At 46.6% G+C, this 21,731-nt stretch overlaps 1 long non-coding RNA gene across 1 annotated transcript in view; it reads left to right on the forward strand.

Annotated features, from left to right (window-relative positions):
• The first annotated feature begins 7,976 nt into the window (after positions 1–7,976).
• LOC137650674 (uncharacterized) overlaps positions 7,977–21,731 on the forward strand; it is a 73,900-nt gene continuing 60,145 nt past the window's right edge. Inside the window, exon 1 of the long non-coding RNA XR_011046041.1 lies at positions 7,977–8,112. This is a non-coding gene — a long non-coding RNA (uncharacterized lncRNA). The remainder of the gene's footprint in view (positions 8,113–21,731) is intronic.

Below are 21,731 nucleotides of genomic sequence, written 5' to 3' on the forward strand. Positions count from 1 at the left end.
GATAAGCCTCGATTTCAAAAGCTACAACGACAAAAGCTTTTTTTTTTAATAGTTTTTACAGCTGTCGCAATATATTCTCACCAAAGAGGACAGATATAAGCCTATTCTTACGAGTCATGTTACTATAGGTAGTAGGTTGGTCAGGGCACCAGCCACCCGTTGAGATACTACCGCTAGAGAGATATGGGGTCTTATGACTGGCCAGATGGCACTACATTGGACCCTTCTCTCTGGTTACGGTTAATTTTCCCTTTGCCTACACATATCCACACTGAATAGTCTGGCCTATTCTTTACATATTCTCCTCTGTCCTCATACACCTGACAACACATATTACCAAACAATTCTTCTTCACGTAAGAGGTTACTGCACTAATTGTTCAGTGGCCACTCTCCTCTTGGTAAGGGTAGAAGAGACTCTTTAGCTATGGTAAGAAGCTCTTCTAGGAGAAGGACACTCCTAAATCAAACCATTGTTCTCTAATCTTGGGTAGTGCCATAGCCTCTGTACCATGGTCTTCCACTGTCTTGGGTTAAAGTTCTCTTGCTTGAGGGTACACCCGAGCACACTATTCTATCTTATATCTCTTTTTCTTGTTTTGTTAAAGTTTGTATAGTTTATATAGGAGATATTAATTTTAATGTTACTCTCCTTAAAATATTCTATTTTCCTTGTTTCCTTTCCTCACTGGGCTATTTTCCCTGTTGGAGCCTCTGGGCTTATAGCATCCTGCTTTTCCAACTAGGGTTGTAGCTTAGATAATAATAATAATAATAATAATAATAATAATAATAATAATAATAATAATAATAATAATAATACAACTATAACTTTCCACTTCGAAACAAGTGTTACTGGAAATAGGAATTACATAACCAAGATGATTTCATGGGATTTTTTTTTTCTTAATTGAAACAAATTATATTTGATTAGAAATTACAATAAAAAATCCCCATGATATCAAATAAATGAAATAAAACAAATTGACAATTGAAATATTCAAAATAATAACTTTCCTTTTCTTAAAGTAATCAGTTATTGATAATTCTCAAGTTGATACAAATATTAATCTCCACTTCTAGACAAAAAAAGTGTCACCGGAAATAGAAATTACATAACCAACCTGAATTATCATATGAAATTCACAATTGTTTTTCTTGAGGTAATTTCATCAAATGAATCGGTTACTGATAATTATCAACTTGATATGATTACCTGCAAAAAATTAGTCCTCCCATAACCTACTCAAAATTCCTCTTCATACATTTCCCCTTTTCTCCTATATCTGTAGGCCTCATATCACCCCTTCCGTGAAGATGTTGAACAACAACAACAACAACAAAACTATACTTGGAATGCTAAATGCCTTGTAATGCATACAATAAAACTAATTACGAAAGGTCCTGTAGAGAGTAGGGTTCCCCTGAAAAAGTTATAATATACTCTCAACATTGCCTTTTCACGTATGATCTCATGTATTTGTAGGTTCGTAAAAAGTTTACGTCTCAATTAGCGTTTTCTCTTTGTCAATTATTCCAGTTTAAAGATTTAAAGGCCACTCATGAATGACAGAGGCAAGGGACAGTGACATTGCCCTATCAAGCAGGAAAATGTCCTAGAGACTGACCATACAATAGGACCAGCGCCCAAGCCCCATCTCCAGTCATACAGTATATGTTACGTTGAAGGTACACTCGAGCACACTATTCTATCTTATTTCTCTTCCTCTTGTTATTTTGAGGTTTTTATAGTTTTTGTATAATAGATTTATGTTAATGTTGTTATTCTTAAACTTCTCTTGTACTATATTTCCTTATTTCTTTCCCTCACTAAGCTATTTTCCCTGTTGGAGCCCTTGCATTTATATTATCCTGCTTTTTCAACTAGGGTTGTAGCTTAGCAAATAATAATAATAATAATAATAATAATAATAATAATAATAATTGTTAGATCTTAAACTAGGCAGGATCAAGAAATGACAGTCAGCGTTGTTTCTTATCTTCATTGCAACTGACGCTGCTGCATCATGCACAGCGGAAGGAAATACAGATAGCCCGTGACGTACACAATGACGTCACTTATGTGGGCGGAGCTTAGGCGCTGCAAGCAGCCTTATCTTACACTGATCTTACATCTCCCTCCCAAAATATTACGAGGGTAATATTTTCAAAACTTATAAATGACAATATCAAAAACAGATATGATAAACAAAATTCTATACTCTCTTAATGTAAAACATCAGACATTTAAGGTAAATCATAATCGTAATAATTAATGGTAACGTTCAGATGGGATAGATAGAGAGAGAGAGAGAGAGAGAGAGAGAGAGAGAGAGAGAGAGAGAGAGAGAGAGAGAGAGAGAGAAATAACAACATCGACAGCATTAACGTAACCTCAATGAAACAATAATTACATCAGCATTGTAAGATGTGCACTAAAATTGAGTCGTGAATGCAACACCAACTTAACTTAAAATTTCCTACAAAATATAATTTTGTAAATGAAATCAATGCACGTCTAAGTGCAGTAAAATAAAACAGAATTTTTCATTTTATAAATGCAAGATCAAAGCAGAGATAATTAAACATAATCGTTCATCCAGGCAGGGGCCTCTCTCTTCCTTGGAGGCCGTACCTCTGGCGCTGATGGGGGAAACTTAGGCTCATGACCCACTTCGTCGTCGGTAGGAGTGGCTCCTCTTGTCTCATTGACGGGCAGTTCAGTGACCTTGAGGTGTCTTCTGTTCCTTATGGACGGACGCCCACTACCATCTAGTCTCACGACGTACTGTCTATGAGGTCGTTGCTCGACTATGATTCCCAGCCTGTCCCAGGCCTTGGTCATCTGGTTCTGAATCCTAACGTGAGTGCCTGGCTGTAAGGGCGTTAGCCTCCTGTCACTGCCGCTTTCGATTATCTTCTCATTTTTCTCTGCTACTTGAAGTTCTCTTTTTCTAATGGATTTTCTCCAATGTTGGTCTATCATATAGTTGAGTTTCGCAGTCGGTACACCATCCCGTAACTGTCTCCCAGTTGCCAGTTGCGCCGGAGATTTATTTATACCTCTTAAAGGCGTGTTCAGGTATTGTAGCATGGCCAATGATACCTTGTCGTTATCGAGGCTTCCAGTCCCACTGATACTTGTTCTAATTATCCTTTTCGCGGACTTAACCGCGGCCTCGGCTCTCCCATTTGACTGCGGATAGTGGGCCGATGATAAGCGTATGTCAACTCTCCATCTCCTGTAGAAGGTCATCATCTCTTCACTCACCAGGTTGGTGCCGCCGTCGGTAGACAATTGTTCGGGTGCTCCCCATCGAGTGAAGTAATGCCTAAGTTTTGTCATGACCTTTGCAGACGAGGTGCCATTGGGGAAGTGGGCTATTTCTAGCCAGCCTGTAAGCCTGTCACAATATGCCATATACATGCGTCCTTCGAGCTGAAACAGGTCCATGACAGTCTGTTGGAACGGATACTCTGGGGCAGGGGTCATTTTCATGACTTCGGCAGGAAGTGATGGTGCGTGGGCATCGCACGATGTACATCGTGAACGCTGATGCTGGAGGTCACCCTCGATGCCTGGCCAATAGACCGAATGTCTCGCTCTCCTCAACATTGTATCTAGGCCTTGATGTCCAGCATGGAGGTTGGCGGTTATCTGGTGACGGAGCCCTTCGGGAATGACAAGGCGGATGCAGTTGTCGTTGAAACAGTATGTGACCAAGTTACCAGATATAGAGAGACGTTCTCTGATGCCGTAGAAGGGCCTCAAACATGCAATTTCTTGAGATTTCTTCGGGTTCCAATCCCCTGCATTCACTCGAGCGACTAGCAGCTGATATGCTGGGTCGTCAAGGGCTGCCTCTTCAACAGTTTTCTCGTCTATAGTGCACTGCTCCTGTAGGTTTTCTGCGATTGCTGACACCATGGCAATCGATAATTCTTCGTTGAAGCTCGCATCCTGTCCATCTGGCGTCGTCCTCAGGGTAGGAAAACGAGAGAGAAAGTCAGCAGCATGATTTCTCTTGCCTGGTAGATATTTAACGTTGAAATTATACAATAATGTTTTCTCCTTTAATCTAAACAGTCTGGGGTTGGTAATGTCGCCGAGACTCCTATTGCCTAGTAACTTGACTAAGGGGCGGTGGTCCGTGACAATGGTTAAGTTCGGGCAGCCCAATAAGAACAACCTTGCCTTTTTTAAGCACCAAGCCACTGCAAGGGCTTCCCCCTCCACAGCTGCATACCCAGACTCGGCGGGCGTGAGGAACCGACTGCCGCAAAGTGCTATTCTCCAACCATCTCTACAACAGAAGGGGGTTTCGACGGAGGTGCAACTGCAATATTGTTGGAGAATGACGAAGCCCACCCCCTCCTTACTCCAGTCAGTGACTGCAACAGTCGGCCGCAGCTTATCGTAGTAGGTGAGGCCGTCCTTGGCCAACTTGCAGACGATGTCTTGCACTTGACGAAACTTTTCCTGAAGGTACTCATCCCAATAAACCTGTTTGCCCGAGGGCTTCTTCAGCAGGTCTCTAAAGTGGGTCATGATGGGCGCCGTTGTCAGGAAGGGGGCCAGCTGATTGACAAAACCATACCATGACCTGATGTCGGATATTGTGGGCTTTTGGGGCATAGAAAAACGTTTTATGGCAGATAAATAATCTTCTGAAGGCTTGTAGGAGTCCCAACCGACGTCGAATCCGACAAATTCCACTTCTTTCTTGCAAAACTTGAATTTTTCTGGTTTCAAAGTGATGCCCTTGTATGCACAGACAGTAAGGAAGTCGTACACATGCCAAAAGGCGCTTTCTACGCTCGAATCGTACAGAAGTGTATCGTCCACACACTTAAACTTCCTGGGTACTTCTTCAATGGCATCATCGAAACGGCGTGTATATGCGTCGGAGGCAGAACAATGTCCCATTGGTGTCCTTCGGTATTGGTACCTACCCCAAGGTGTAATGAACGTGGTTAGGGGTATGCTCTCCTTGTCCAGTTCTACCTGGTGAAATCCCCAATAGGCGTCGGCCACAGTCTTGAATGAGCAAAGGGGAATGCTGGATACCATATCGAAGGGCGTAGGGGTATGGTGCGTCTCCCTTCTACAACTTGCATTAAGTTTTTGGTAGTCGACCGTACGTCTGGGTTGCCCCGTTTTCTTTGCCACGACCACCATACGTGAACACCATTCCGTGGGCTCTCCAGGGGGAGCTCTTTGTAGGACCCCTCTCTTGACGTCCTCCTCCAACTGGGCTTTCACCTCCTTTTCCCAGTGCTTAGGTACCGACGCAGGTGTGTGGCATGCGTAAGGAACTGCGTCAGGTAATAAGTGAATACGGTGGGGTTCCCCATCCATTACCGGGAGGGGTTCTCTCTCGGTGTTGAAAGTCGTACTTGAAAAATGGGCTAATAACCAGTTTTCTAATCTGGCAATATTCTCCTCACTAGGGGGAAACGGAATAGCCGACGGTCTCACGGGTTGATCAGTTGCTTCCGTTAATGTAAGGGTTGTACTAGCTGCTGCGGGGGCAGAGTCCGTGAAGGGAGCGTGGTTAGGAAACGTTTCTGGCACAAGACCAAGTTTCTTGCAAGCATCCAGGGATAAATAAAAATCAATGGAGGACTTTACGAAGTATACTTCCTGAGTTGTATGCCTCCCCTTGTATTCTATGGTGCAAGAGGTTGAACCTAAACACTTCAGATGCAGGTTGGCGAAGTCTCGCAATCCTCCCTTTAACCTCAGCTTAGCTGGTTTTATGTTCAACATCGCAAGAATAGCGGGTCCTGCAACACAAACCTGGGCACCAGTGTCCGGCACCGCTCGGACGCAGGACCACTCTCCCAAGTTGGCCAAGCATATATCAACACGAATAGTGGGTTGTGGGGAGGGCCCATTCCGCAACCTTGCCTCTGCCGCCACGACTACTGCAATCACTGCACCTGCTATGTCCGACTCCTCGGCCAGACCACTAACGTTATTCCTGATACTCCGCCCTCTGCAACACTTCTTCAGGTGACCGGTTTTACCGCACCCGTAACATGTCGTTCTTCTTGCGGGACATGAAGAATACCCAGGGCTATGACGAGTACCACAATTACCACAAAGACGCAATTGTACTTTTACAGAGGTACTCCTGTCACACTTAGCAAGGGCAGCTGCCACCTCCACCTCGTGTTCCTCCTCGAACCCACCGAGAGCAGCCGCTCTAGGGGAGCTGCTAAGCCATGCCCTATTACGAAGGGCGTCGTCACGGGCGCCCTCGAATGCACTGCACATGACTCTAAGGGAATCGATATCACGGATATTATTGCACGATTGAAACACTTGCCTTTTGAGCACTTTATCACTTAGGCCTACCATGAGCTTGCGCAAAAGCATATATTCGGATAAATCATGATTACAATTAGGGCATGAGAATGCACAATCAGTAGCCTTTTGCGTACACTTGATAAAATAATCATTAAAGGACTCACTAGGCTCTTGGGCCAAATCAAAAAACTCGAGCCACTGCACCGCTTGGTTAGAAGCTTTCACTACCATTTGCTTAACCGCATTAAATGCCCCTTCAGTAGACAGGGCACTCCACTGGGCGTCAGTATACCTAGAATCGAGGGCACGTTGCAATATCGGAACACAATGAAGCCTTATATGGTGAACTGCCTCGATAGGCTTCAACTTACACAGTTGCAACCAACACTCCATTGACCGTTTCCAAGACCTGAAGGCTGCAGGGGACACCTCAGCCTCGCACTTTTCCGGAGCTGCAGACGAAGGGATCCTTGGTTGGGGGACGTTGGTACCCCGGAGTGACAACGCTGTTATCTCGGCCTGAAGATTCTGGATGGCTTGTTGCTGGGTTTGCAGCACTTGGTGAGCCTGCAACACGGAAGCCGGCGACATCCTGACGCCGGTTCCAAAGGTTCCTGTTCTTGCAATCCTGCCCCTAGGGGATGCAAAAGAGGGTCGTCTCGATGGTGGTGCCATGCTGTGCCACGGTTATTACAGTAGGTCCTCTTAATATCCTACTCACTGCGCCATGTTAGATCTTAAACTAGGCAGGATCAAGAAATGACAGTCAGCGTTGTTTCTTATCTTCATTGCAACTGACGCTGCTGCATCATGCACAGCGGAAGGAAATACAGATAGCCCGTGACGTACACAATGACGTCACTTATGTGGGCGGAGCTTAGGCGCTGCAAGCAGCCTTATCTTACACTGATCTTACAATAATAATAATAATAATAATAATAATAATAATAATAATAATCAATTACTCGGTCCTCGTTGTTTTCTGTTCCTGAGATCAACATCGAATGCCTCAGCATCCCTCCAATCTCTTCGTATTGAAATCATATACGCTATTCAGTCATTATGAAATGCAGTCACATATAGCCTCATCATAGCTAATAACTTAGTCCATTTTGATCACTTTTATTGGTAGGTCACAAAAGACTATCAAAAGCACCGCAGAAAGAAAGCCATATGAACATGTCTAAAAACGTATAAACATAAAATGCTACATGAACATTATCCTCTAATACTAACAAATATTCCCCCGAAATCCTTCGTGTATATATATATATATATATATATATATATATATATATATATATATATATATATATATATATATATATATATATATATATATATATATATATATATATATATATATGTGTGTGTGTGTGTGTGTGTGTGTGTGTGTGTGTATGAGGACATATGAATGTGTGCATTTATTTAGGGGTGTCCATGCATTTATTTGCTTACATAAAAATCCCCAAAAATTCTGGGGAAAATATGTCAGAAAAGTAGTTCATAGCATTTCCTCCCTTTTATCGTAAAACCAGCTGAGTTGAGCATGCATTTAATATAGTTTATTTAGTTCTATATCCATATCATAGTATTAACAAGAAAGACAATATTGAATAATGATTTAACAAGGAAAAAATATTTTCTATATTCCAGTTGTTCCTGGAAAAGATGTGTTGTTCCGCAGTCGGGTGTGTCATTACCACGGCACGCTAACGTTGGTGAGGGGAGACCGGAAAAGGAATACCTCAGCTTTTTTCTGATATTTTCTGTAATTATACATCCTACGTTTTTCCAAAGGTTGGTACAGTACAATTGATTGACATACCAGAGGAGGTATATTGAGGTATCATCAGATTTATTTCCAATATAAAAAATAGAGTGATATGTAGTTTGCAATGTTGGTAGGCCTATTTCGATTTGAGTTGGCAGTCGTAGGCTAAGGTATTTTACGGTATTATTTTACTTATGGACATTAATTGCTTTTAACATAAAATATAGGTTTTTCTCTTGTGTTATGATGCGATTTGAATGATTTTGAGGTTTATTTCCATCGCAAATGAATTCTTATCCTTCCACCACCCCTCCCCCTATAGATAACAATCTGAGGGAACCTCCTTGGGAAGCGGGGTTATGGGTGGGGGAGACAAAGTAGGTAAAAAGAGGACAAAATGGAGGAAAAAAGCCTAAATATAACACTCAAACATATAGAAATGGACTGGTATACAGGTATACACTGAATTCGAAATACATAAAAATATTGGAAATGGGAAAACCCGAGCCAAGAATTTTACATGAGAAAATGGCTTACAAATGCACTATATGACCAGTTATTGCATGTCACATTGTAGTTGTGCACTAACTTAACCTTCATTTTCTGACCTAACCTGTCACTGAATATATCTGCACTTGGATGGCGGGGCTTCGCCCCCCCCCCTTCCACACCCACCCCCTTTTAGGTCTTTTAGGTGGGGACCTTGCCCCCCACACCTAATTGGTTCTTGATTATCAAAATAATATTCAGCAACTTCACAACAAAAACTACGCCAATCAACACTGGTTGCTCTACAAATTTTAAGAGAATCTATTACAGTATAATGGTTCCACAATTTATTGACCCAATGATTAAGAAATAATAATAGTTTCCAAGCAAGAAGATGAGTACCATCTATAAAGGTACCTCTATAATCTGAAACTTGATACCCACATCGCTGGCGTTTCTTTGTTTTAGCAATCACCACAGTAGAACTTCAATACCAAATATGCTTATCTTCCCAAAAAAGTAATGATTTCTGACACTTAGGACACCAAACACTCAAAGGTAACACAGAATGTTGACAGAAAAAATCATATGCATATTTTGCATGTTTGGGATATGCACCACCATGATATTTGCCTATTACCCAAAAATAATCGAGCTCACAAGAGTCACACAACTGAACTTCACTATCCATACCTTTAAACTGATGGCGGAAAAGAAAATCCTTGGTCTGCTGGAACCGTATTGTTTTCTGATTGGTTAAGAATTAAAACGTCATAAATTGACAGCCAGTTACATAAAGTGTGACAATTGAAGTTGTAAGGACAGTGAGACAAGCTTCACCAATGACAACTGACAGTTTATTCAAACATACGTGGGAATATAATACAGGGTGCGGACGGAAAGGTAGCATGCGCGCAGGTGCCGATTCGGCTTGAACTAACCGCCAAAATGTGTGTTTTTACACAGGCACAAATACTTGAATTACAAGTCGATAGAAATAGGTAATGAAATAATAAATACATGAAATTGTAGCTCTGAGGGAGCGGAATAAATATATACAGTTAGCGACAGTGGGGCGAAAGGAGAATTTAAATAAAATAGAAAATTCGGTGAAATTGCTAGACGACGGAGGAAGTGATGTCCTTACAAGTACTCCCCCCCCCCCCCAAGACATCAGGCGGCGTAGAGGGCTGATGAGACTAATCTTCGTATCGTTTTAGGTGTCGGAGGGTTCCTCTTGTTCTTGAACGGATGGGCGCGTCGGCGGTCGGTGTATGGATCGCTACCTATCGTCGTCATTTGTTGCTTTTCTTCTTATTGGGCGCCTTGTTTTGAGGTGGCACTCTGGATCTGCCAGGTCCCGCGGAGGCAGTGTCGCTCCCTTCGAGAAACGTCGGTTTCATGCGATCTATTGAGACCCAGTCTTCTTGGCCATGCACGTCGAGAAGGAAGGCTTTTGTCGTTTTCTTGATTCCTCGGTAGGGACCTCGATAAGGTCTGGTTAGCGGCTGCCGATGAGCATCGACACGGACGAAAACATACCCGCAGTCATCCAGGATCTTTGTCTTGAAATGCTTAGTTCTGTCCTGGTAAGTTTTAAGACATGGCCTGAATTTCCTGGCGATGTCCCTAAGATGATCCAGCATTGTGTCGTCGGTTTATATGGGAAAGAATTTGCCGGGGACTGCGAGTGCCTCCATAAACCTTTTCGGCGGGCGATGGCTCGCCATCAGCGCGAGGGGTGGTGCGAAGGCCGAGGAGTACCCAAGAAAGTCATGATTTCCAGTCCCCGTCGGTGCAGCTTGCCATCAGGGACGCCTTGAGGGCGCGATGAGTTCGTTCGACCATGCCGTTTGCTGCGAGGTTGTATGCTGTGGTGCTGTGGAGAGTCGTTCCCATTCCCATCAGGTTTGCCAGAGCGAGCCATATGTCTGACAGGAAAGTGGGGCCTTTGTCTGTCGTGATGTCGTCAGGAACGCCAAATCTGCTCACCCAGTTTGACAAAAGGGCTTCGGCGCATGCTTGGGTCGTAGCTTCGGTTATCGGCGATGCTTCCAACCACCTCGTGGAGCGATCGATGATTGTCAGCAGGTAGCGAGCAGATCCCGAAGGCGGCAACGGTCCCACGACGTCGATGTGTACAGGTATGTGACCGAAACGTTTTTTTCGGTTGGGCAAAATCACCTATCCCCGATTCGGTGTGGCGGCTGATTTTGCTTGATTGGCAGTTGATGCATGTCTTCGCCCATTCCCGGGCGTCCTTTTTGATCCCTGGCCAGACAAACTTTTCAGACAGAAGGCGAGCAGTGGTGCGTCCCGACGGGTGTGAAAATCCATGGATGATGTCGAATATTTTTCTTCTGCAGGAAGCTGGAATCCAGGGACATGGGCGGCCGGTGCTGGTGTCGCAGAGGATAGTTACTCCTGCTGGCCCGAGGGGAATCGCGGTTATCTTGAGCACGGATGGCCCCGTCAGGTAATCCTGTGCCCCTTGGTCAGTGCGCTGCTCGGAGGCGAGGTTGGCGTAATCGATTCCCAGGTGGATAGTGTCGATTTCAATCCTTGAAAGGGCGTCCGCGACTGGGTTTTTCTTTCCAGGAACGTAGCTTATGGTGCACCCGAATTCGGCGATTGCTGCAAAATTATGTTGTTGTCGGGAGGACCATGCGTCCGTCGATTTTGTGAAGGCGTGTACGAGGGGTTGATGGTCCGTCGCGATTGTGAAGGGTGTGCCCTCCAGGATGTGCCTGAAGTGGCGGACGGCGAGGAGTTCCCTGTCGAAGGTGCTGTATCTTGTTTCGGCGGGTTTCAATTTCCTGCTGAGGAATGCCAGCGGTCGAGGAGAACCATCGACGAGCTGTTCCAGCACAGGCCCACAGGCGACGTTGCTGGCGTCGGTCGTCAGTCGCAGGGGTGCGTTATCGTCAAAATAAGCCAGGGTGGTGGCTTTTGCGAGGGCGTCCTTTGTCCAGGTGAATGCGTTTTGTTGGGGAAAACCCCACTCAAGTTTCTTCGCCTTTCCCTTCAGGACGTCGTCGAGGGGTGTCATGGTCTGTGCGACGTTGGGGATGAAGCGCCTGTCGTAATTGACCATCCCCAGGAACTCATGAAGTTGGCGGGTGGTCGTAGGTACCGGGAACTTTCTGATGGCGTCCACCTTGGTTGTCATGGGTTTTACCCCGCATGAGGATACGCGATGACCGAGAAAGTCCACTCCTTCCGCGCCGAACGTGCATTTGTCGAAACGTACGACCAGGCCTTTCTCCTGTAGGCGTTTGAGGACGGCGCGGACGTGCCTCCGGTGTTCCTCTTTGGTCTTTGACAATATCAGGATGTCGTCGACGTAGCAGACGCAGAATGGTATGTCGCTCAGGATGCTATCCATTAGTCGTTGGAAGGTCACCCCCGCATTGCGTAGACCGAAGGTTGAGTATGCAAAGGTATAGGATCCGAACGGTGTCACAATGGTAGTTTTCGGAATGTCCTCCGGAAATACGGGGACCTGGAAGTAAGACTTGAGAAGGTCCATTTTGGTGAAGTATTTCGCGCCATGCAACACATTCATCAGGTCTTGAATGTTGGGCAGGGTAGTGGTCGGGCGTTGTGATGAGGTTGAGGCACCTGTAGTCGCCGCAAGGTCTTCAGGTCCCGTCAGGCTTCTTTACCATGTGTAGGAGAGATGCCCAGGGGCTCGATGCTTTCTTACAGATACCCATGCGTTCCATGTCCTCAAAGGCGCGTTTGGCGTCCTTCAGCTTCTGGGGCGGGAGGCGGCGGAATTTGGCGTGAGTAGGAGGTCCCGTTGTCGTGATGTGGTGGTAGATCCTGTGCTTGGAGGGGGATCCCGGCGAGTGTCGGAGCTCGGGCTTGAAAACATCAGGAAATTCTTGCAGGAGGTCGGCGTAGGGCTGCGTCGTTACAGCGGATACTTATATTGTGGCAGGGCTGGCTCTTAGGGCGCGGGACTGGCAGATTCCTCTGTCGATGAGGCGTTTCCCAGCAACGTCAACAAGTAGTCCGTGGTGAGCGAGGAAATCTGCACCGAGGAGGGGGCGACTGATGTCAGCGATGGCGAAGGGCCAGGAATACGAACGGCCCATGATAGATATCCTGAGGGTCCTGGTCCCATAACACCGTATGGGAGATCCGTTGGCGGCGACGAGTGAGGGGCCGTCTCTGCTGGGACCACGGTCTAGGTCGGCTTGTGACGGCGGGAACGTTGACTGCATAGCGCCGGTGTCGACCATGAGTGTACGGTTGGAGACGATGTCGAGGATATAGAAACTATTCTTGTTTTGGTTTCCTGCAGCTGCGATGGTGATAGGTGGTCTCTTCTGGCGTCATCTTCTAGGGAAGTTGCGCGGTGCTCTACATTCCTTGGCATCGCTGCCGAACTGTTGGTGGTAGAAACACCATGCTGGGTTAGGCCTAGGGTTCGGACGTGTCGGTTGCGGTGGTTTGCTTCTTGCTAAAACGTTGATCTCGTCGTCGTCGTCAGGAGCCGTTGCTGAAGAGTCTATGGAAGAGCAGCTGAAGGAGGAGAACGAAGACGATACTGATGATGCCCCGAGGCGAGATGCTTTGGAGGCCTCGTGGAGCTTCTGAGCCTTTGACAGGAGTTCGTTCATCGGAAGTGTGTCGGCGTCCATCAATTGGGCTCTTACGTCCTGAGGTAGGCGTCGAAGGAAAATCTCACGATAGGCTAATCTCGCGCCGTCGGCCGTTGCTGTCGGTTTCGGGGAGCATTAGCAGGCCGGTTAACTCGTCCCATGCCTCGACAGGAGAGGTGTCACCCACGGGTTTGCTGGCAAGGTCCAGGACTTTCTGTGCCCTTGCGGAAACGGAGAGTGAGTAGATACCGATGAGTTTCGTTCTCAGGTCGTCGTAGGAAACTTCGCCAGCCTGGGCGTCGAGCCATGGGGAAATCGTCGAATACTTCCTTTGGGATGGAGGTGAGAACGATGTCGGCCTTGGCGTAGGAGTCGCTGAGCCTAGCGACTTGGAAGAGTACGTCCGCTCTTAGGAACCAGGAAGCGGTGTTGTGTTGAGAAAACGGCGGCAGTTTGACTTTGGGTGTGAAGGCGTGATGGGCGGGTTGAATCCGCCATTGTGGTCAGTTGACAAACCGGCGAAGAGGTGGGAAGTTGATATGTTGGTTAAGCTCATCCTACTGCCTTACATGCACCGAGGTGTGGGAGCACCAAAGGCCGAAGCTCACGCCTAAGGTAACCGAGTTAAAGAAGGTAGCACGGCCGTACTAAGTCCGTTAATGGCAAAGCCAAAACCGCTGATGCTACTTCAACTCCGGAGTCACCTGTTGTAAGGACAGTGAGACTAACGACAACTGACAGTTTATTCAAACATACGTGGGAATATAATACAGGGTGCGGACGGAAAGGTAGCATGCGTGCAGGCGCCAATTCGGCTTGAACTAACCGCCAAAATATGTGTGTTTTTACACAGGCACAAATACTTGAATTACAAGTCAATAGAAATAGGTAATGAAATAATAAATACATGAAATTGTAGCTCTGAGGGAGCGGAATAAATATATACAGTTAGCGACAGTGTGGCGAAAGGAGAATTTAAATAAAATAGAAAATTCGGTGAAATTGCTGGACGACGGAGGAAGTGATGTCCTTACGTCATAATCTCTTTAACGAGGACCAACCAAACCATAGTATTTTGGAGAGAATCAGGTATATTTGTAGATGGCAGTTGTAGATTGGCTAATTGTTGAAACAGTGTCCTGAAGCACCTGTCTTCGAATGGCAAAACGTCAAAAGTATTACGTAATTCCAAAAACGTTTGTTATTGGCTGAAATCAATAAGAGTTAAGCCACAAGAGATGAAACAGGTGATTTGAGTGGTTGTCGATAACAAATGAACAAACTCAGGATACTGTTGATTGGTGTAGAAGGCAAATATTAAAACGTCATAAAATTACTTCCAATGACAGAAGTTGAAAGGTGGAGCCAACAACCAAAACAGATTGGTTCTATGCGTACGCATTGAGGAGATATATTTACCACCTACTAGAATGAGATTTACGAAGCTTCTACCTAGTAGAATGAGATTTACAGAGCTGCCCGTGTCCATGAAAAGAATAACATTGTACTTAAACTTTTTCAGGTGAACTCGCTAACATTTTTCTTGATTTTTAGAAGAACTAGGCATTTGCGACAGATATTATGCAGAAATACTACAAAACACTTCCTTAACATAGTGAACTAAGTTAAAATACGCTACATTATTAATGTCCTCAAATAAAATAATACCTATTTTACCAATGGAATAACTTCGTAGCACTAAAATCCCATGTGCTGCGTAAGTCCAAGTCTAATATGTAATGAATATTAGTTGTAATTGGCTATAGAACTTTAAAACAATTTAGAGGCCTCTAGTTTAGATGATTCGTCAATTTCTTTTTCTATTATATGTGAAATTATGTTTATATTTTGAAATATAAAACGAAATTGTTACTGCTGGGTCTAGAGGACCTACAGAAGTATTTTGACTAAGTCTGAATTAAGGTACCCTACCTATAACCGAATAAAAATGACAGGCCATCTCAAAATTGTTTTTCATGGGTTAATATATAATTCAATTTATAGCGGAACTGGAATTTGTTATAAGAAGTGGCCGAGTGCTGGCCATTTTTGCATTTTTCTTTTTGACTAATGGGACCTGGGGCCCCAATAACTTCCACATCGATCAACTAAATTATGAACACCAATTAATTTTTCAAGTGCATTGTTTACTTTTGATAGAGTGATTGTTGTTTACAGCGTTGTTTGTTTGGTTTTGACAGCTTTTCTGGTTTTTTTTTTTGTCTGACGTAATCACTATTTGGCCTTTTTAACCAATTAAGATAGTCCAGATATTTATGCGCAAGTTCCCGGATGTTGTTTTACAAAAGCATTTTTTTCCCATCCGGATGCAGTTAAACCATGATTACCGTCGAAAGATGTACTTAACGGAATTCAATCTATTTCTTGATATCATGTAATTTCATTTATTTCGGTCATTGTTATAAGCGGGATTTACACGGTCGAACGGTTCATCGAGCCCGGTTGTCAAACCTGCCTGTCAAACGGCTCGAAGAGGTGGAGTTAGTCACAAATGCATAAGATTTGTGGACAATGAAGCACCTCCCACAAAAGTCAAGCGAGAACAGACTTTCTTTGAACCGTTCGACATGCGTGTTCGAAAACCAAATACCTCGTCCACACGGAACATCACTGGACTTGTCTGTCAAATCGCATTTGACGAACCGTTCGACAGTGTATACCCGCCTTAAAACAGTCTCCGTTCAGTAAATTACTATTGTTGCTCATATGAATGTACAAATTATCACCGTAGTAATAGTCCACATGATAGCTATGCACAGCTCATCTATGTATGCTTGGCAGGATAGAGGAGCAGTGAGATATTGTTTATTTGCAAGTCTCCATTTGGTATATTACTATTGTTGCTCATAAGAACATACAAATTATGACCGTAATAGTAGCCCACATGATAGCTGTGCACAGCTCATTCATGTACGCTAGGCAGGATAGAGGAGCAGTGAGATAGTTTATTTGGGAGCGAGGTTAGCCATGCATGAGCTAAACCATCTGAGAGACGTATAAATCATAGGCAATTGTGATACATTAATAGTGCCTCACAGACGCATGCACAGCATATCCATACACCGCTTGCAAGAACAGAGGAGCAGTGAGATAATGTTTATTTGCGAGTGAAGCGAGCCATATCAGAGTAAAAACCATTAGTGGGACATGATGTGAATCTTAAATAATTATGCTTTACTTTCACTCCACTAACACGAGCCGTATATTTTCCCTACTGGTTTTGTTTATTATGCATTTCTGACCATTATTAATGTTGATAATCACTCATTCAAGGGGTTTCCCAACCCAAAACCCCAGTTTTCCCACCCAAAACAAGTTTCTCTCCTAAACTCTGGTCCCCTTTAAAAGCCCGGTTCCCCCCTAAACCCTGGTTCCTTCCTAAACCCTGGTTCCTTCCTAAACCCTGGTTCCTTCCTAAACCCTGGTTCCTTCCTAAACCCTGGTTCCTTCCTAAACCCTGGTTCCTTCCTAAACCCTGGTTCCTCCCTAAACCCTGGTTCCTCCCTAAACCCTGGTTCCTCCCTAAACCCTGGCTCCTCCCTAAACCCCAGTTACTCCCTAAACCCCAGTTTTTTCCGTGACCGAAATACAAACCACGCTATTTAATTAGGGTTTGTTCCGTAACCGAAATAAAAACCACGCTATTTAATTAGGGTATTACTTTCAGCATAGCTGAAATGACGAGCCATTAGATTTTTAACGAGGGTTTACTACCCCCTTGCTAGTTAGCAAGTGGGTAGGGGAGGGGTAGCTAGCTACCCCTCCCCCCCTCACACACCGGTGAGTAGCTCTTTGCTTTTGGCTCGGGTGATGAACAGATATGTCTGCTCCCACCCTCGCTTATTGACAGCCTTAATCTTTTTTGCTTTTTCTTCACATTGTGTGTTTGGAAGTTGGCCTCTACCGTTATGCGGAAACGCCCCGGATTACCTGACCGCCCTTGTGGTACAAATATGTCGGCAGTCGAAACGGACCCTCACACCTTATGTCTGTTCTGCAGGCGCCAACGGTGTGAATAGAGACAAAGTATGCAGTGAGTGTAGGGATTGGTCTACCTCCCAGTGGGAGAGGTTTTCCCGGCGCCGGAAGAAGTAGTCCAAAAGGGATCTTTCTCCTTCAAGGGTTTCCTTGAAGAAAGAAAAGTCCAAGGACTCTTCTTCCGTAGCCCGAAGCTCCCGCTCGAGCGGTCTCTTCCAAGAGACCGTCGAGTGGTAGCATAGGCCGTTCTTTTGTTGACCGACCTCGGGGTTCGGGAGAGGGAGTTGCCTCCCATAGCGAGGCAGCTCCTCCTCCTCCCTCGGGGGAGGATTTATCATTTAACACTATAGCTAATGATGATTTGTTGCAGCTTTGGGCTTCCTTGGAGCTTAAGGGCTCGCCCTCCAGGGAAGCCCTGTTTGACTTAATCCAGTTGGGGGTTGCTGTCAAACAGTCGCCGGTGGTAGCTGAGTGTCTATCGTCGACGTTGTTGTGGCAGGGGCCTCCGACGAGTTAGGTCAAACCCCTGCCTTGGTTCCCGATGCAGCTGAAGGCTTAGTTTCTCCCTCCGAACATCCTTCGAGGGAGGAGCTAAGTCCAACGGTCTCTCCTGTAGGTGATTCTCCCCCTCGGGGCAGTTCACTGACAGAGACTCCTCTTCGGAGGACTGAAGATGGTCTGCCTGCCGCCCCCAGAGGACGTATCCGTCGGAAGGCTCGCCCTCCTCTTCGCCATAGAGGCTTTCCTTCTCACAAGGGAGTTAGGAGGTGCCTCATCGGCTCTTCTCCGTCGCAGTCCCCCGCAGAGGATCCTCCTCGCTGTGCACCGACCGTTGCAGTTGCATCCTTGGACCTCTCTGCTGATCATTCTCCTTCGCCTGCCAGACTTTCGGAGCTGCCGTCTCCGTTCCTGGCTGCTGATGCGCTTTGGGCACCCACGCATCCCGTTATCCAACGGGCACCGGTCCCTTCGGGGCAAAAGGGGCTTTCTCACAATGTGATTAAGGCCCTTAAGTGCCAGGTATCCCCTGCGCGTAAGCGCTCACCTGCGGTGAAGTCCTCTCTGCTCAGAACTTCATCCTCGGACCTTCTGCAGCTGAGACTACTCGCCATCGCTCTCCTGCTCGCCAGCGCTCTCCTGCTTGCCAGCGCGCTCCTGTTCGCCAGCGATCTTCTCGCCAGCGTACAACTGCGCGTCCCGCGCACCCACGATCTCCTGCACGCCATCGTTCGCCTGCGCGCCCGCGATCTCCAGATCTGGGCGCAAGAAGGAAGAACAGAGTTTCTCTTTCTCTTCAGCGTTCGCCTACACGCCATAGGACCCCACCAGCTCGTCAGCCATCGCCTACGCGCCATTGCGCGCTGACACCAGTTCCTGCTGTGTGCCCTCCTGCACGCCCACGCGCTAGGGGTAACACCCCTGCGCGTGGGCACTCGCCGAGATCCTGCGCGCCCACGCGCTCGCGAACAATCTCCATTGCACGTGCAAATGTTTACACTCCCGCCTGCGCTTCCTGCTTCTCCAGATCGCGCAACTGCACGCCATCGATCTCCTGAGCGCAAAAGCGCCCTCTCGCCATCTCTGAGATCTCCTACGCGCCCGCACACCCTCACCTGTGCGCAGTCGCTCTCCTACACGCCTTACGCGCCATCGTTCGCCTGCGTGCCTGCGCGCCATCGCTTTCCTGTGCGCCAACGCTCGCCCTCGCCATCATCCCCGCCCGCACTCGCGCGCGCACGCGATCCTAGTAGGGTACTATCACGTGAGTGCTAGCGTGATCCCCAGCGCGTTTCTCATCGGGAGGCACAACGAGAGCTACTGCGCGAGCCTACAGGAACGAGAGCAGCCAGGTCATCCTCACGTCGTCGTCCCCCCCCAAGCGCAGACCAGCGCACTCGCAGGAGGGAGGGAAATTACCAGATGGGTCAAGGAACCAACCTTCCTCTTCTTCCCGTTCCTTCCAGGCAGGTTCAGCAGTCGTGTATACTCCAAAGGATTTCCCGATCCCCTTCCCTTTGAAGGGAGTCCCTGACAGCGCTGCTGTCAGTAAGCAGCCATGGTTTGGATCCCTCATCAGAGCTGTCGTGCAGGCTGTTAAACCTGCCTTCGCTGAGATGGGTCTCATAACTATGGCGGCTCCGACCCCAATGAAGAGAAAGAGAGGAGTAGAAACCGTGGTAACTTCTCCGAGGGTCAAGCTGGCTCCTCGGACGTCCTTGAGGAAGGCTCCCTCTCCCCCCCAGACGTTTTCTCCCTCTCACGTGGACGAGCATTTTCCGTCCTCGGGAGTCTTACGAGGTGAGGCGTTCTCCCATCGCACCAATGGGAGAAACCCCACCACGCGCTGGAGAATCGTCCCAGGTTGGAGCAGAGAAGAGCCCTCAGACGTCGTTGTTGGAGTCCTGTATTCCTCCCAGGAAGGAACCCAAGAATTCCAAGACAGTCCCCAAGTCATCCTCAAGGATCCGTCCAGAACCTACAGGACCCGCGGAGAACGTCTACGTGTCCCCCCAAGAAGAGCCTTTGGGGACGGGAGATTTCGCTGCCAGTTCTCCAGGAGGGGAGCCACAAGAGTCAGAGCATGCCTTCTGGCAAGTCCTGACCCTGATGAGGCATCTCAACAGGATTCCCGATCCTGAGATTCCTCCTCGCGAGGGCAAGGACACGGTCCTGGACCAAGTCTTTGGCACTCAGAAACCCACTAAGGCCAGTGGAGCTTTGCCCTGGTCCCAAGGGGTGAAGAGTGCCAGGGATAAGGTCGAGGGCCAGCTCTCCGACCTCGCCTCCTCCAGCCGTGGAACGGCTGGCAACAAACTCCTCCCGCCTCCTCGCGTCCAACAGAGGAGGTACTTCAAGATCACGGAGGAGGCTTGTTTAGCTCTTCCCCTGCACCACTCTTTGGAAGAGCTTACCAAGGGAGTCCCTCTTGAGAGACACTCTAGCCGGCAAGTGACTTTCTTGGCGACAGAGATCATAAGCCAAGAGAAGGTTGCGAAGTGTGCCATGCAGGCTACTTTGTGGCTTGACATCTGGCTGGGATCTCTTGGCATCCTGTTGCGATCCGAAGATTTGTCTAAGGAGAGCACCAGGAAAGGCCCTGGAGACCTTCCTCCTTGGGCACCCGCACCATTGAGTTTCTGGCCCACCCCAGGGCACATGATGTCAGGGGCATTGTTACGTCCCTGGCATTCAATAGAAATTACTCTGTGATGCAGGTTCTACAAGCTGGGGTTTGGGAGCGTCAAACGACCTTCACAGCCCACTACCTGCAAGACGTGACCCACAGGAGGCTCGATATGTTCTCTATCGGCCCTGTGGTGGCTTCACAACAGCTGGTTTAAACCTCAGGCTCCTCAATGGACAAGTAGCAGAAGGTTAAGGGCATTGTTACCTAGTTTTAGTCTGCATGAATGTAAAGGTATGCCTGGCCCTTATTCTTTTCTTCATTCTCCCCTTTCTTGGGGAAAGCAGCATCCTGGGTTCTCTGCATAGCTGACCTCAAACCACTGCAGGTAAACCATGTTTCCTTGTGTTCCTAGTATTAGGTTAATACTGTCACATCCCCATACCCTTACGAGGTGGTATTGGGACCGTCCTAATTTAGATTTCCATCTAAAGGACTCCAGTTCAACTTCCTAGGACGAGTCACACTTCTCTCCTTCACACACTAGCTTACGTAGGCCTCGGTCCTTGCAGAGCAAGGCAATTGCGAGGTGCAGGGACTCCTTATCTTGAGTTCTAACACACTCAGATACCGAGTCCCTGGGCAAAAGCCAAAGCCAGTACGGCTGGGACTTACCACCCTACCTAAGGGTTAAGTCACCCTAATTAAATAGCGTGGTTTGTATTTCGGTTACGGAACAAATGACAAATTCGTAGATAATTTGTATTTTTCCTAACCATACAAACCTTAGCTATTTAATCAAACTTGACCGCCAGCCCTGTCCCCCGGGAAGTCCTACCTCTAAGCAAAGTGAGCTACTCACCGGTGTGTGGGGGGGAGGGGTAGCTAGCTCGTTAAAAATCTAATGGCTCGTCATTTCAGCTACGCCGAAAGTAATACCCTAATTAAATCCCTAAGTTTTTATGGTTAGGAAAAATACAAATTATCTATGAATTTGTCATTTCCCTCTGAACCCCATTCCCTCCCCCCAAAGAAAACCTGTCTACCTTAGGTACCCCATAATTGTTATTGTATGGTGGGTGATGTTGCAAAAGTCATGGGCTGGTGGTTTACCCTAATATTCATGTTCAGAAAAGGATAACGAGTATGAAAAATATATGGTTCATATAGGCCTACAGTATTTGGCTAGAAATTAAAGTATCATAATTTGCCTTTTAATCATATGACTCTCAACTATTAGAATTAAACTACATTTTTTTCCTTCCTAACGTTCAAATAAACTATATGGGAGGTAAAATATTACTAATGGTGTGCAATATTTTTTTAAATTTGAGAATTCTGGTAGCTTAAGTGAATGTGTGCACCGAATTGTCTCTGGTTGGTTTATTCTACAGGTAATCGTAGTTTATTAGATCCTTGAATA

Source organism: Palaemon carinicauda, chromosome 12 (genome assembly GCF_036898095.1).
Source record: "Palaemon carinicauda isolate YSFRI2023 chromosome 12, ASM3689809v2, whole genome shotgun sequence".
In the NCBI taxonomy this organism is placed as follows: domain Eukaryota; kingdom Metazoa; phylum Arthropoda; class Malacostraca; order Decapoda; family Palaemonidae; genus Palaemon; species Palaemon carinicauda.